Below are 8,165 nucleotides of genomic sequence, written 5' to 3'. Positions count from 1 at the left end.
TTGTGCGAATCATTATTGAAATTAGTTGTGTTAATTGGCAATTTAGGTGTGGAATTGCTTGTGTTCAGGTTCGTTTCCAAAAATTACCAGTTATGTGTAATAACCTATTTTTAGTGAAATCAGAATAGTGGTTTCGGGACCACAAATCTGACATCAAAAAATTTATTTTTTTTAATGTTTGCAGCATGATAGTAACATCGTATAAAAATTTCGTGAAGAAATTTTATCATTTGTATGTTTAATTTGATGAAAATGACTAGATTGTATAAAGTGCAAAATTTGAGTTTTATAAGTAAAATGTGTCAAATTGCTATGAAATTGGAATATGGGTGGCCTTATATGGTAATTAGACAATTAATATACTTAGTGGACAAAGATGGACATTATTTTAGTGATTTCTAAAGGTTTAATTAAAGGATATTTAAGTAATTTAATAAATAAAGTTAGTAAAATAATTAAAACAAAGGCTATCATCTTTTTTTTCTTTCTTAGCCAATTTTTAACATAGGAAAAACACCATTTTCGGGCATTCAAGCATTTGGCCAACTAGTTCTCTTGCATGTAAGTGTATTTTTGCTCGGTTTTTAATGATTTCTATGTTTTTGGAGTCGTTGTAACTTAATCTAGCTAGCCTAAGGACTAATTTGCAAAACTGTTAAATACCATGAATGGATGTTAGTTGTTTTTATGCTTGATGGATGAAAATGAAAGTTTGGTGATAGTTGAAGAACTTTTGTAAAGGAAATTTTGATGAATTTGTCAATTAGGGATTAAATTGAAAAATAGAAAATTATTCGTGGTGGAAGTGTGAAATAAATGAAGTATAGGGCTTGCTAAGGGCCTAGGTGATATTCGACCATAATGGGTATTAAATTGCATGAATTTTCATTTTTATGAGTTAGGGACTAAATTGTATTGAATTTAAAATTTAAGGGGCAAAAGTGTAATTTTTCCAAAACATGATTTTTGGATTAAATTGAATACAATGAATTTTGAATGAGTTAAATTTGATTATATAGATCAAGAAAAGCAACATATGGATTTAGATTGGGGAAAAGAAAAAGTATTGGATTAATCAATCATTTTTCTCTGTATATGTTTGAAGTAAGTTCGTATATTTAATTAGCATTGAGTTATGTTTGGTTTAAATGCCTTTACATTATATATACTAAAATTACGACACTACGGAAATAGCCAATGAAGTTTTGGCAACTTTTGGATCCCGTTTGAACCTTAGAAATATATAGGATACAAATGACATGCCATTAAGGGTTACAGTGTTTTGGGTGCTGGTCTCGCACGTCCTACTAATGGCTGAGTTTCTAGCATGTGTTGCGGTTACTTGACAGGTTGTGTGAGCAGTACTGTTTAGCTACGTCTTGATTGACAGCTTGTGTGAGCAGACCCATTTATGGCTCAAGAGAAAGCATTGATATGAGATATGAGTTAGTAGTGGTTTCGACCACATGCGGGCACTTGCTTTGTGAGATTCCCGTGTATCCGATATTATTCTAGTGGTTCAACTGGTATGAAAAACAGAAGGTTCAACAAATGCTTCAATAAGTGATATTATGAAAGTATGAAAAGGTATGAGTTGCTAATGAATGAAATATGCTCAGCAATTTGTTGAAAGTATGAATGCTTTGAAGTAATATGTATAAAAGCTATGATGTTATGAGTTGATTTGTTATGCTATGTCATTTGCTAACTCGAAAGGTTGTTATTGCTTAGGCTAATGCCAAGCCATGTTGGATAGTTTCAAGTTTATTTTTATGCTTATAAAATGAATGGTAAGCTTTATTTATGAATTACGAACTTACTAATCATTATATGCTTACTTCGTGGTATTTTTCCTTTGTGTTTCTAGATAATCGGAAGCTCATTAGGGTTAGAATTTGCCAAAGATTTCATCACACTATCTATCGATTATATCGATATATTTTGAAGATTTTGAGTCATGGTTATAATGGCATATATAGGTATTTTGTTTGATGAATTATAGTCATTAAGTGTGGATTGTATATAAATGACATTATGGTTGATGATCTATTTGGTATGATGTATATTTATGTGGTATCTTGTGTGGTTTGTAACTTAATATTGTGTTAGCTAAAATGATTATATCGAAGTGTTATGGAAATGTTATAATATGAGTTGTTGAATGGTGTAAAAAGGGATAGTCCATAATGTTGCTAATGACTTGATTTGTAGTTTGAAAATGATCATCTTTTGGTCAATTTGGTATGGTATAGGTTAGTTATGAATATGGTATTTTGTATTGATTATGTATGCATATTTGGTTTATGAACATTGTGGCAAATATAGCATTGGGATGATCCAACTAGTAGTTTAGTTGTGGAATGAAATGGTTAGGTGTTTAAGTAAAATTGATTTGTTGAAATTGAGGTTCCATTTTGGAATATTGGTTGAATGGTTAGATTCTAGGTTGTTAAAGCTTGGATATGCATATGCAAAGTGAGTTTTGAATGCTTGATTTTAGATGTAATTAGTTTGTGCATGAGTTATGATTTTGGGTGAGAAAAATGGCATGAAAATTATCTATTTTTTGTCCACACAGTCAGAGATACGAGCGTCTGTCTCAGCTGTGTGTGACACACGGCCAAGCAACACGATCGTGTGTCCCCTGTAACTTTCAAAGGGTTGCAAGTCAGGCTGTTACACGGCCTAGCACACGGCCTGGCAGACGGGAGTGGGACATTATTTCAAAAGGTGCACGGCTTGGAACATGGGCGAGTAACTTAGCAGTGTGGCCCAAGTCAGTGGGTTACATAGGTACAGACACGGGATGGGACACGACCATGTGTCACTATTTTGAATGCCCACACGGCCTAAGACACGAGCATGTCTCTTGGGCTGTAAGTCACACGGCCTGGCCACAAGGCCATGTGACCCCTGCAGTTTGAAAAATTTTAACTTTTTTTGAAAAATTTCACATGTTTCTAATTTAGTCCCAAATCATTTTCAATGTCTATTTTGGGCCTCGAGTGTAACACCCCAAACCCGGCCTAAATGTTATGACCGAATCTGGAGATGTCACAAAGAATGATTTTTAAAAATGGAGTTGATACGTTAACTCTTCTTAGTCTATTATCACAAAATCTTATAACCAAAATCAGAAACGTTAATTAATTGTTTTCTTTGCCAAAACTTATCCACAGCGAAAGCCTAATAAAATCGATACCTTTCAGAAACCCGATTTGTATTTTTAGAAAAACTTTATTAGTATAAAACCGTCGTTATCATAAAGCATTTTATCGAAGCATGCAAGTAAACAAATATATAAAACCAAAACCAACAGTTATAAAACAAAAAAAAAATAGTCCATAGAGTCCCAGAAATTACAAACTCTCAAATGTAAACCAAAATCATAAATAAACGATAAATAATTAAGTTTTAACAATTTACGATCGAGTGGTCACCGCTGAGTCTCTGCTACACCCATCCTCTACACCGCTAAGTCTGTGGATTACCTGACAAAACAAAAAACAGATGTGAGTTTACGTAAACTCAGTATGTAACCCAATAGAACTAAGCATGCAAACATAAAAAGTTACAAACATAGTCAGATATAGATACAGTTTCAAATTCAGATCCAGATATGCATAAATCCTGCCCCCATCCTCTACACACCATCTTTGACCATCCCATCACACCATATAAGGTTAGAAACACCCACCCATCCCTACACGCCACATTGTGCCATTAAGACAAATATCAGAATAAATATATGCAGCCAAGCTGCCAGAATATAAGCGATTAACGCCAAAAAAAACACTTCCTTCTCATGAACAAATCCCACCCCAAATCAGATATAGAAATACAGATTAGACATGTTCAACATGCTTACATATAGATAACGGGACAACCAGACATGCATTCTTTACACATACTCGGAATAGAATATCAACTACCAAATCCATAGTTCTAGGGTTTGGTTAACCCTTACTGGCCCTATGGAAGGTCCTCTAGTCGATTGGAATGACCTGCGCAACCCTAGGGAAATTTCAAAATTTTGGGCCCACATGCCCGTGTAGCATACCCATGTGGGCCCACATGCACGTGTGGCCCACACAGCCACACTCAAGCCACCACATTTTCGTGTCTTGTGCACAGCCATGCATTCATCGACCACACAGCTATGTCTTCGCACACGACCATCCACACGGCTGGCCACACGCCTGTATGGCATCGACAGTGGCCTTTTTTGCCTTTTGCTGAAACCTCATTTTTTGTGTTTCAGGTACACACCTGGTATTTATTCGATGCTAAAATAATCCCGAGCCTTCTGAAACCTAAAATAGAGCACCCAACTTCGGTTTAGCAGGAAAAAATAATGAAATTGACAGCTATAATCAACATGAACCTGACTTACCATTGACGAAGAAACACGTCTAAAATGCACTGACCCATTGGAGTGCAAAATTCTGCTCCACAGTTTGTTCCTAAACACGAAGTTCCACTGATTAATCACTAGAATCCCCAAACCAACAGTTAAGAGGGGAGTAAGGTTTTACTTACTAGCCAAAAAGAACCAGAAAACGCAGTAATGAAGATTGAACAAGAAATTCCAACAGAAATCTGAGGAAGGCAACAAAAATTGGAGGTGAAAGACAAAGAAAAGAAGAAAAAATGTCAGAGAAATGAATTTTAGGGAAAATAACAGGAACTAGACGTCAATTTTCTTTGGAGGTGGGAGAATTTTTTTAGTAAAAAAAAAAAGAAAATAAATAATAGATAACTCCCCAAATCCCCCAGATAACTCCACAGTAACCTACTAACAACCAACTTCTCAGAATCCAACTCCATCAAGACTCTAACCGAAAGTCGAGCAAAAATAAATACCCTCTCTCACACAGAGATTTGAACATAGGATCTTCAACATACTCACACCCTTATCACTCAAACTAGCAGGGTCATTCTAATATCGTTTTACAAATAATTTATTATAAGCCCACTGAATAAAGATAAGGTTTAGAGCCAAAAATATACAAAAATTGGCTAAAGGTAGGGATTGAACTTGGGACCTCTCACACACACCCAGAACTTTTACCCACTGAAGCAGATACACAGTTATGTCAGATATTTACAAAAGCAAAAATAAATAAGGTAGGCTCGTATAATGGACTATACGTATGTTTTTTATTGATGTTGTTATGTTTTAATTTGTGATTTATTTATGATAATAAATTGTTCATTATATGATGTTATGTTTCGGTAATGCTCCGTAGTCCTAATCTAGTAGCGAATACGGGCTAGTGATGTTACAGTGTGCAACGAGAAACCTAAAAAAAAAAAAGAACAGAAAAAACCAAAATTGTGGTCTTCAACTCTACACGGCCACGTGATAGGCCATGTACGACACACGGCCGTGTGGGCCAACTACAGTCCATAAAAACGGCTCAAACATTAAAAATGATGAGCTATAAAGTATGAGTATCTTTGTTTTTACTGTAAATTATATATTTTACTATCAGATTAATGTTCAGTGGTCACGTTTAAATGCACTGTAACATGTTCAGTATATTATTTTTTAAGGAAATGTGCTGCATATTATTAAATATTTAATATTCGGAGTTTCATTTGTTTAATAAAGTATAGTATCTTATATAATAACTTGATAGAACTGTTGGAAATTACTAAATTTTATTTAATTTAAAAATAATTTTTATACACTTGCCAATAAATGATTGGATGGATACAAATGAGACGCCGATGGATGGAAGAAAATTTTGTTTCGCTACACATTTGTCCAATAGTGGTAAAATTGATAGTTTGACTTTTTCCACTACCTAATGGAATTGAAATTTTAGAAGAAGGCAAATTAACAAAATAAAAATGAACTAAGTTTACCTCAAAATGTCACAACACTTATTAAATTAGATTTTTAAGTTAACTCAATTTAATAATATGATGTTTTGATAATCTCAAGGCAGTTGCATTAAGCTTTCTAAAAAGTTTGTCAAAAAGAATGTTGTCAAATTTGATTAGTTCTATAAAGCTATTTCGATAGTCAATATAGTCCATTTGACTTAATTAGGAAGGTTATAGTTGAAATCATTGAAGATTTTGAAATTTTGAACAACATCAGGCTTTTATCCCTCACTAATAATAGTTTTAATGGTCATATTCCTCTAGCTTTATGTCATTTGATGAAATTGGAGTACATTTTGCTCTCTCAAAACGAATTAAGTGGCTCAATCCCTTCTTGTATTGGTTGTTTATTGAAAGATCCTATTCTTAGAGAAATTTGTAATTTAACCCTTAATCCAAAGAAAAGAAAGAACTATCTCCATGTATTGGGAATGGAACCCTTAATATCTCACTAGTTTTGCCCAATAATCCATGGTAGATGAAGCAACTTTGCAATTTAGTCCAAAAACCTCAATTAACTCAAATTTTCCTCTCTTTCAACTTAATCCAAGCTCATTCAAAACCTATTAACTACTAAAACCCCAGCAATTACTTCTAAAACTCTTGAATTAGAATTTTCCATATGAAATTCGCCATAAAAAAAATTAATTCTCGATAAACTTTTGCAGTATTTTGTCAGAGTTTCATGAAATTTAATATATTAACTATTGTTTTTCACATAGAAGGAAAGCACAAGAATGAATCAAATTGTAGAATTTTTTTGTTATCATATATGATATATCGTCGTAAACCGTGTTTAATTAGAGGAGTGTAAGACACAATCATGTTTTGTTTGTCTCTAAAAGCTAGAAAATAAGTTGGCAAACAAGTGAAAAAGCATTCATCACTTAGCATGGATGTTTTCTGATTATTATTGAAAGAAGGTTTTGTTGAAAAGTCAAATTAAAAGGGGTGTTGAAAAGTCAAAAATGGGAGGTGCAAGTGGCACCGAAAGAAAAAAAGTGGTAGGCAAGTTGTTTAAAGTTGAATGGGATAACTGCAATTTTGGTCCCTAATTTTTTAGGCCATTTACAAGTTAGTCCCTGAACCTCAACTATAAATAGGCCTAACCATTTCTCATTTCAACCATCCCAACCAATCTTTCTCTCTTAGTTTTCTCTTCTCCCATTTGAGAATTCTTAAGGAATTCTATTTGTTTGTAATATTTTGGAGATAGTAAAGTTATCATCCGGTGTTAGTGCCCGAGGACGTAGGTATAATTTACGAACCTCGTTAAAACTCTTGTGTTCTTTTTGTCCTATTTTTCTTTCAATATTTGAGGGTATAATAGTAGTATTTAATTGTGCTATTAAATTACGTTAAAAGGAATATTCTGACTAAGGAAAGACTTGGTATTTAAGAGATCCTTGTGATCCACCTCTCTTCCCTGGGAATTGAACTTTGTGTGATTTTTTAGTACAATAATTTACACGTTTCCGACTCTATTGGAACAACAAGTGGTATCAGAGCTGAAGGTTAATCGTAGTATGCTCTGTGGTTGCGCTTAAACCGATCTTCCACATCGAAAAAGATTTCCTTAGGTATATTGAAAGATTATGGAGAAAACGGTTGGTGTAGGAGCTTCAACATCGTCCATGTGGACAAGACCGACAATTGCAAATACAAGATTGGTCGTAGAGATCTTTGATGGCACGGGCCATTTTGGTATGTGGCAAAGTGAGGTTCTAGACGCCTTTTTCAGCAGGTCTAGACATTGCCATTGATGAAGAGAAACCGGATGATGTACAGGAGAAAGATTGGAAGGCGATCAATCGGTTGGCATGTGGCACAATTCGATCATGCCTTTCTCGAGAGCAGGGTATGCTTTTTCAAAGGAGACTTCGCAAATAAGTTATGGGTGGCACTTGAAGAAAATTTTTGAAGAAAAACAGTCAAAATAAGCTCCACTTGAAGAAAAGATCTTTTCGCTTCACTTACGTCCCAAGTACCATAATGAATGATCACATCACCAAATTTAATCGTTAGTCACCGATTTGCTGAATATGGATGAGACATTCAAAGATGAAGATTTGGCCTTGATGTCTTGTTGGGGTCACTTCACGAGGAGTTTGAGTTCCTAGAAACTACTCTACTTCATGGCAGAGTGATATATCTCGAATCAAGTCCATGTATGGCCTTATACGCTTATGAACAGAGAAAGAAGGACAAACAGAAAAACTCAATCGAGATACTGAAGCTTTAGTAGTCCGAGGTCGCTCATACACTAGGAAGAA

The sequence above is a fragment of the Gossypium arboreum genome, chromosome 9 (assembly GCF_025698485.1).
Source record: "Gossypium arboreum isolate Shixiya-1 chromosome 9, ASM2569848v2, whole genome shotgun sequence".
Taxonomy (NCBI): Eukaryota; Viridiplantae; Streptophyta; class Magnoliopsida; order Malvales; family Malvaceae; genus Gossypium; species Gossypium arboreum.
Note: the sequence above shows the minus strand (reverse complement) of the source record.